We start from the raw sequence: 7,994 nt of genomic DNA on the forward strand, positions 1-7,994 counted from the left end.
TGATCAACACTGGGTAAACCCTCCCCCCCCCTTCTAGTATATCTTCTTGAGGCTATCTTGAGAACAATTTCGGGGCTTAGCGTCCCCACAGCCCGGTCCTCGACCAGACTTGCAACTTATCAGTATTATCAAGATTTTATATAAATTTTATACCGACTTTCAGCTGGCTATTATGTACAGTATATCCCCTTTAACACACCAATTTTAGGTGGTAGTTAGAGAGTACACTGTATACACAAATATTTACTACACATTGTAATCACTGTATGGATGATAATTGTAATAGTGAGATATTATATATATGGTATGAACAAATCCACAAGGGCCGTGATGATGGTTCGAACCTACGTAGGAGAGGATCCCAGACGTGCCTTAATCGACTGTGCTACGACATGGTAAAAGAACTGCAACCGGGAGTTCAACTGACCTCACACGGATCCTGCAGACTCCGAGACACAAACCAGGATTTTACACAATTCCCCCATGCACTCGAGCTTTGTCAATAAGCTATTCTATCTCTTCGCTCTTACTTCATTACACACACAAATCAGGCTATTGTGATTTCTGTGTGTATATGGTATGAAATAAAATTTAAAAATTTTAACAGCCAACTTTCTAGGGTATCTAGAACCGTGTTAAAAAAAATTATCATTTCATTTTGAGCATCTATAAAAGATTTAGTACTTGTTATCTGAAAACTAAATATTCTATGCACGAAAAGAAATTGTACAAAACAAATTATTGATGAACTAGCAAAATTCTGACATTATTCAAGCACACAACATACTAAGACCAGAAAAAAAAATGACTGCTACAGATGGCTCTGACAATAAGCTTCACCACCAAGCACTAACATTTTGTATTTGGGTCTTGAACATGAAATACTATGGACAACATTTTCAACATTTGGTAGGAAAATGACAATGAAGTCAAATTGCCTTTCTGTATGCTGTAGTTAAAATTTAATACAAAAACTGGACCATGTATTTTAAAACACTGTTCATCAAAACAGTTCATACTTTTTTTTTCCTTCTAACTCCAAAATGATACTGGAAGTACATTCTTGTCATTAGAATATATAACAGTTAAAATTTTGGAGGACTTGTGGCTGGAAGTACTGAACCTTATATGTAGAATAAAAATACTTGGGAAGAATAATGCTAAGCTAGATTAGCTAGGAGTAACCAGGAGATGATGGAGAATAAGAAGCTGATGATACAGTGTGCCGAGGTGGAGACAACGTAATAGGTGTATATGGCAAACTTGACGGAGAGTAACGCAAAGATGTGGAACTACATACTGAACTGGCTGGAGAATAAGATGGTGGTGGTGGTGGTGTATTGGGGCTGGTGGCACAAGAACCAGCAGTGTCTGGTAGAAAACCTAATTCGGAGGAGGGAACATAAGAATGACAAGTCTGGAAGGAAGGAAACTTGGAAGAATACGATGATGAAAGTTGAATGCAAGGAGAAGTTGGTCTGTAGTGGGGTAATTCAGGTGTATAGGCAAGGGATGATTCGTCTGAGCCTAAGGAGCACACACTATTTGTGGGAGATGGTACATATTCTGGCAATGCTTGAGCCCCATTATGTATGTATGTGGGACGGTACGGTGGGGGAGAAGTGGAGCTGTAAGAGGCCATTATTTCAGGTGATGGCTGAGTTGGTACATATTCATCTCTTGTTGATGGAAGTTTGTTGGTAGTAGATTCTGATGTAGTCTGGTTTCCTCTAGGAATCCAAGAAGGTTGGTAAATAGGAGGAGAAGCAGGTTCAGATGATGAGGAAAAAGAGTAAGATGGGCAGTTTGGTGAATATTCTAGTGGGGCAAAAGTGGTGTAAGTGGGAGATGTTGGAGAATATCTGGGTGGTGTTGGGGCCCTTGGAATCCATGTAGGATGGTAATCTGGAGGAGAGATGGCAGAGTGGGCTTGTGCTGTTGGAAAGTTAGACGAATACACTAGGTGAGGATCCTTGTATTTGTGAATGATGAAGACTATAATTAGATGGAGAATATCCTGGTGGGAGTGGAGGAGAAGTTACAGTAAGGGATGTAGGATGATAGTTTGATGATGAATGTGAGAGTGAGTAGGAGGCACCATTGGTTAGGTTTGGCGAGTAAGGACTCATGTAGCCTGGAGACATACAACTGCTAGGCTATAGACACCAGTAAGGTGAACACCAAGGATATGACCCTATTCTCGTGCTCTTGTTTTCTGCTGCTACCCAACAAGGTCAGTTCACCTGTAGGCATTGGAGAAAATACATGAACAAATAATACATATAAGCTCATAAAATTACATCTTATTATCTAAATTAACATAAGCACACCAGAATACTATTTGTAATTTGTGTTTGCACATACTCTCCAGTGAAAGATAAGTAATGAAAAGCCAACCTTACAATGTATATATTATTGTAATACTGTGTAATTAAGTTTAAAATGAGCAGAAGTAAATAAAGGAAGCCCTCAATCTGCACGGTATATGAATATGCAGATTTGGTGGTGCATAAGTAAGCTATTTAAACTAAGTTTGCAATTAGAGAGAACTTCATCTTAAATGGGACCCCGAGTACCAGGAAGTAGGATGCAATAGAAAAAGTTTAATCTATTAGTATAACCATAGTGAACAGAAAATAACTACTCTTCCTGCGGTGCCGGTCACTAGATTGGAATTCGATGCCAAATGTCAGAAAAAATAAACAAAATATTCAAACTGCATATGTACTTTCTATTAGTAAATGAAGACTCAAAATCATATTTTGAGTCATAATATTTAAAAAAAAATTCAAAAGTGAAACAAACACATTCACAATAGCTATGCTAATTTAAATTTTTCTGTCCTATTCTGTATACAAATCATTCTGGGTGTGTATTTGCTGTTTACCTGTTAACTGAGAGGCCTCTGATTTTATTGGAATTATGGCATTAACCAAAAGTAACTATTTCATAAATAATAAAATCCCATAACCTATGTAGAGGAATACTGTATACAGTACTTAAGTCATCTGTTTCTACAAATGATTCTCTTAGGGGTCAGTGGAAAATTTGTGTAATCTTTAAGTAAATTGAGCATTCAGCAACGTATATGGTAATGCCCTTTCTTAACCATACAAGTTTAAACCAAATTCTGTTTAATATAAAACAGGAGTAGAGAGCCAGAGGAGAAAATTGTGTTATTGTTCGTGGTGTCTTTCTTACCAAGACTGCTACCATACTAGCCATCAATCATTAATATTAACATAACATTGCAAGCATATTTTATGTACAGTATACTGTATACGTATATACACGAGCTAGCATATTTGTACTTTTGACCGACAAATGTTACCAATGGCTTTATGATCTATATGTGCCACTATAAAATTTGGGTGAATATAATACAATATAAAAGGCACAATTTGAATTCCAATCTATTCCGTTTATATTTTTTCCCCGGACACTTAAAAGGACAATTCAAAATATAATCAGCTTCAAACAGTTCATCCTCTCACCTATCAGCATCTAAGATATATACTGTAAGCATAACTGAAAAAATTGGCTAATGAGTTCTACTTGGCAGTGTGACTGCTAAGTAAACTTATAAATTTAACAAAGTCAATATACCTTGCCCTTAGCTGGGCTCAGAGCCAATGCCACAAGTAAATAAGTACGTGAAAGTGTGCTGTCTTGAAGATTTGCAGACATCAGGAGTCGAGCAACAGAAGTAACCACAAATTCGTCCGTCACCAAATCTGCAAGTTTTCAAATTACGCCAATGAATAAAAGTGAAGCATTAAAACATGTAATTAAAAAATAATATAACCTATATACGTGCCAGCAGAACTGTACAGAAATACAGTATACTGTTTTGTAGTTTGCTTGTCACTGAGAAGGAATACAGTACAAAACACCTGCGGCCTTTTCTTCTTTCATTAATAAAATACTGTATAATACGGTACTTGTATACACTAGGCCATGTAAGCAGCTGTCATGAGTGCGTACAGGGTGGAGGGTCTACAGTACCAGTAATCGGAAATATATCGAACGTGTAATATGTACACCAGTTACTATATATAAACATCTCAAGCTTGAGGTTCAATACAACTTGTGACAGGCAAGGTTTAATTAATGCCAAATTACATTACACTCAGTTGCTGGTCTAATGTCAGAGGTTAGCCCTTCGTAGCTCACCAGTGCAATGTGGGACATAATTCACACCACAGTATGCTGACAGCATGACTTGCAGCATATTGAAGAAAAAGGATCTCAAGATATTGATCCAACAGTCATTAAAAAGTTGCTCAGCAAGGAGCATGGTGTATAATATACAAAAAAAAAAGTGGGGGAGGGGGGGGGTAAACATCCAACCCCTAGGATTAATGAATCTTTGCCTTAAAGGAAAAGATCATATAGCTGCACAAATCCCTCGACGTGCAACCCCATCTAATTAATTAATTCATTGTGTCGGGAGAAAGGAAGCCAGAGTGTATTCATACATGGTAGACTTATACCAAGGTTGAATTACTGACCCCACCCAGGATGCAACTCCACAACAAGCTGACTAACTCCTTAGTACCTACTTGCTGCTAGGTGAACAGAGGCATTAGGTGAAAGAAAATGTGCCCAACCATTTCTGTCCCACCTGGGATTGAAACCTGGTATTCTCGAATGTGCAATGAGAACGAACCCAACTATACTACCGGGATCTATACTGCTGTCTCCAAGCATGGAGACCTCACCTTCAAAAGAGCATTAGTAGTTGCTTTGAATAAATACCAAGAGATATTCTGAGCAGAATAATAAAATCACTTCATAATTAAGTCAAATCTGACACCAGGAATGACTGAGGTCCATATAATTAACAATACACACCAAACATGACAAGCTTCATCTCATTAAGACCTTTAAAATACTGAACAAATTGAGGAACATTAATCCACACTTCTTTATATGGTTCAATGAAACTCTCACAAGGGGCAACAGCCTTAACAAGCCCCAACATCCTCAAGTTTGATCACTTCATATGGACATGCAGAAGTTGCCTCAGAGTTTTGACAGCTCCTGTATATCCTGGAATCATCCTAATGGTAGAACGGAGAGCAGAATACAATGTAATTTGGAATAATTAATGGCTTCAAAAATACAAATTAAGAAAAAAGCATAAAGTGTGAACGATGTAACAACAGCTTTAAGAGTCAAGGTAACAAGAAGGCAAGTCATTAGCACAAAGTCATGAGTGACAAAATCCAAAGAAAAGGCCTAGCAAAACAAAAACAAAAAATTAATTATATATGTAATATTATTTATTATTATTATTATTTATATATACAATTCTTACATTCTTCTACAGCCACTAGTACGCATAGCTTTCGGGCAAGTTCTTAAACCTGTGCCCTGGAAAACGACCCCCGCAAAGAATTGTATTAACAACCAGGTACCCATTTTACTGTTGAGTTAAACAGAGGCTACAATTAAGGATTTGCGCCCTGTAAATCCTCCCAGGCCAGGATAGGAACCCAGGACAAAGCGCTCGTGGAACGCCAGGCGAGCGTCTTACCACTACACCACGGAGACATATACAGTGTATATATATATATATATATACACAGTGTATATATATATATATATTATATATATATATATATATATATATATATATATATATATATATATATATATATATATATATATATATATATATATATATATATATATATATATACCATATATATATATACCATATATATATATCATATATATATACCATATATATATCATATATATATACCATATATATATCATATATATATATACCATATATATATCATATATATATATACCATATATATATCATATATATATATACCATATATATATAGTGTATATGTAAAGGGCATAATTTTTTTTATTACCAGGAGATAGCTCCAAGCCATTACGACTATATATCACTGGGAAGGGGTCAGGATAAGGATTTGGGATGGGAGGGTGGGAATGAAGGAATGGTGCCCAACCACTTGGACGGTCGGGGATTGAACGCCGACCTGCATGAAGCGAGACCGTCACTCTACCGTCCACCCCTAAGTGGTTGGTATGAAGAGCAGAAGCCAAAATATGAAAATCAAATAAAGCTCAGCTATGTAAACAATGCCTTGAGAGCCACCATGAGGGGGGGGGGGGTCAACACCTGCCTCACACGCGCCTCATTACACACATTATCTTATACCACCCGTGTCCCATATACTTACTGGAGCGTGTGTATATATTATATATATATATAGTATGTAGTATTACCAGCAACTCCAGCCGCCAGTGATGTGTTGTAGAGGAGTAAGGAGCCCCAGACCTGTTCCAGCAACACTGGCGCGCACCTCACACTCACCCACGGTTGCCAGATCTAAATTGCTGAAAGTAGCGAGCTGACGCTCTAAAAGTAGCGAATTTGTAATAAAAGTAGCCCAACTTTTTTTGGAGTGAATGATACGAGTTTCAAAGTAATATATTTTGATATATAGAGTACACTACACGATGTTAATTGTTTTATTATTATTATTTCTGCACATACACACACACACACACATATACATACATACATTATGCACTAGGAAGTGATGTGGTGGAGGCTGACTCCATACACAGTTTCAAATGTAGATATGATAGAGCCCAGTAGGCTCAGGAATCTGTACACCAGTTGATTGACAGTTGAGAGGCGGGACCAAAGAGCCAAAGCTCAACCCCCGCAAGCACAATTAGGTGAGTACAATTAGGTGAGTACATACATACATACATATGTAACGTTTCTATTGTTACGTAAAGTATGGTGACAATAAACACAGACACTAAGATACTATATATATATTTGGTCTAATATACTCGCTATATTTGGTCTAATATACTATAGATTATACTAATATAATCTACTCGCTACAAGTGTATGAAGTAATTACAGAGTTCAAAGTACCTTATACCATTTGGTCTGAAGTCACTTATAACAGGGCAATCACAGATATAGTGTTGGTGAGTATGTCCCAGCTCTTGTTCACATAGTTTACAATTGGAATATTCACCATTGGGGGCTATTCATTACCTGCAGCCGTCTGCGATACATATCGATATCCTAGCCTAATTCTGGCAATTACAATGTCACACTGTCATTGTGACACTAGTGGAAGTTTTATGCTGTCCGTTCATATAATTCTCGATTCTAAACATGTTTACTTAGTTTAGTTCATTAATTATGCACCCCATATATCATCTTGTGGGCGGTAGTGGAAAAGGTTACAGAGGCATATAAACATGTCATAGCTCTTTATACTCTTGCTTTCTGGCTTTTGTGTGTCAGTGACTGCTCTTCTGTCTTCCCTAATTTCCTAAAATATTGCGGCTTTGACAGAAGAGATTGGAATGCCCATATCCCACTCAACTTCAGGCTTATCACATTCAGTTTTAGCTGTCCTTGTTTGTGTCATCATGCTGGACAACACCTATATGAGAAGGTATCCATACAAATGAGACTTTGAAATGGTCACTGCTTGATCGCATGCGGGGATATTTCTGATGGGGGAGAAAGAAACAATTGCGCAGCGCGTCCCGCGGCGTTGCGCGGGCAGTTTGGGGCCGTATAAATACGGGCGCACAGAGGGGCTCTGCCCTCACTTCCGCCTGCCCTCGCCGCTGCCCTCGCAAAGCCCACCCACCTCCCCCTTTGCAGTCTTTCCCCCAGATGGCGGGTGGGGAAATGCCCCATCACTTTCAATGTGTGCAGATGCTTCTTCCAAGGGGTATGGACTAACGCTAGGGGCAGCCTAGGTTCAGGGGAACAGTGGTCGCAGGTCTGGGGTCGGCTCAACATTGCTTTGCTCGAGCTCTACCCTTTCTTCATGGGCATAGCACTTTTCGCCCCGGTATTGGCCAATAAGAGGCTGGTGTGTAAATCGGACAACAGTGCAGTGGTAAGCGTGCTCAACACACTCTGCTAGGTGCCCCCTACTAATGCAAATTGTCAGGCCCTTGGC

General features: G+C 38.4%; 1 non-coding gene across 1 annotated transcript; it reads right to left on the minus strand.

The window, feature by feature from the left end:
* Positions 1-320: 320 nt before the first annotated feature.
* LOC123772091 (uncharacterized) lies at positions 321-6,378 on the minus strand. The gene is made up of 3 exons (XR_011224027.1): positions 6,228-6,378; positions 3,607-3,734; positions 321-2,243 (listed from the first exon to the last, which is right to left on the minus strand). It is a non-coding gene; the product is annotated as an uncharacterized protein (transcript).
* Between the last annotated feature and the right edge of the window lie 1,616 nt (positions 6,379-7,994).

The sequence above is a fragment of the Procambarus clarkii genome, chromosome 69 (assembly GCF_040958095.1).
Source record: "Procambarus clarkii isolate CNS0578487 chromosome 69, FALCON_Pclarkii_2.0, whole genome shotgun sequence".
In the NCBI taxonomy this organism is placed as follows: domain Eukaryota; kingdom Metazoa; phylum Arthropoda; class Malacostraca; order Decapoda; family Cambaridae; genus Procambarus; species Procambarus clarkii.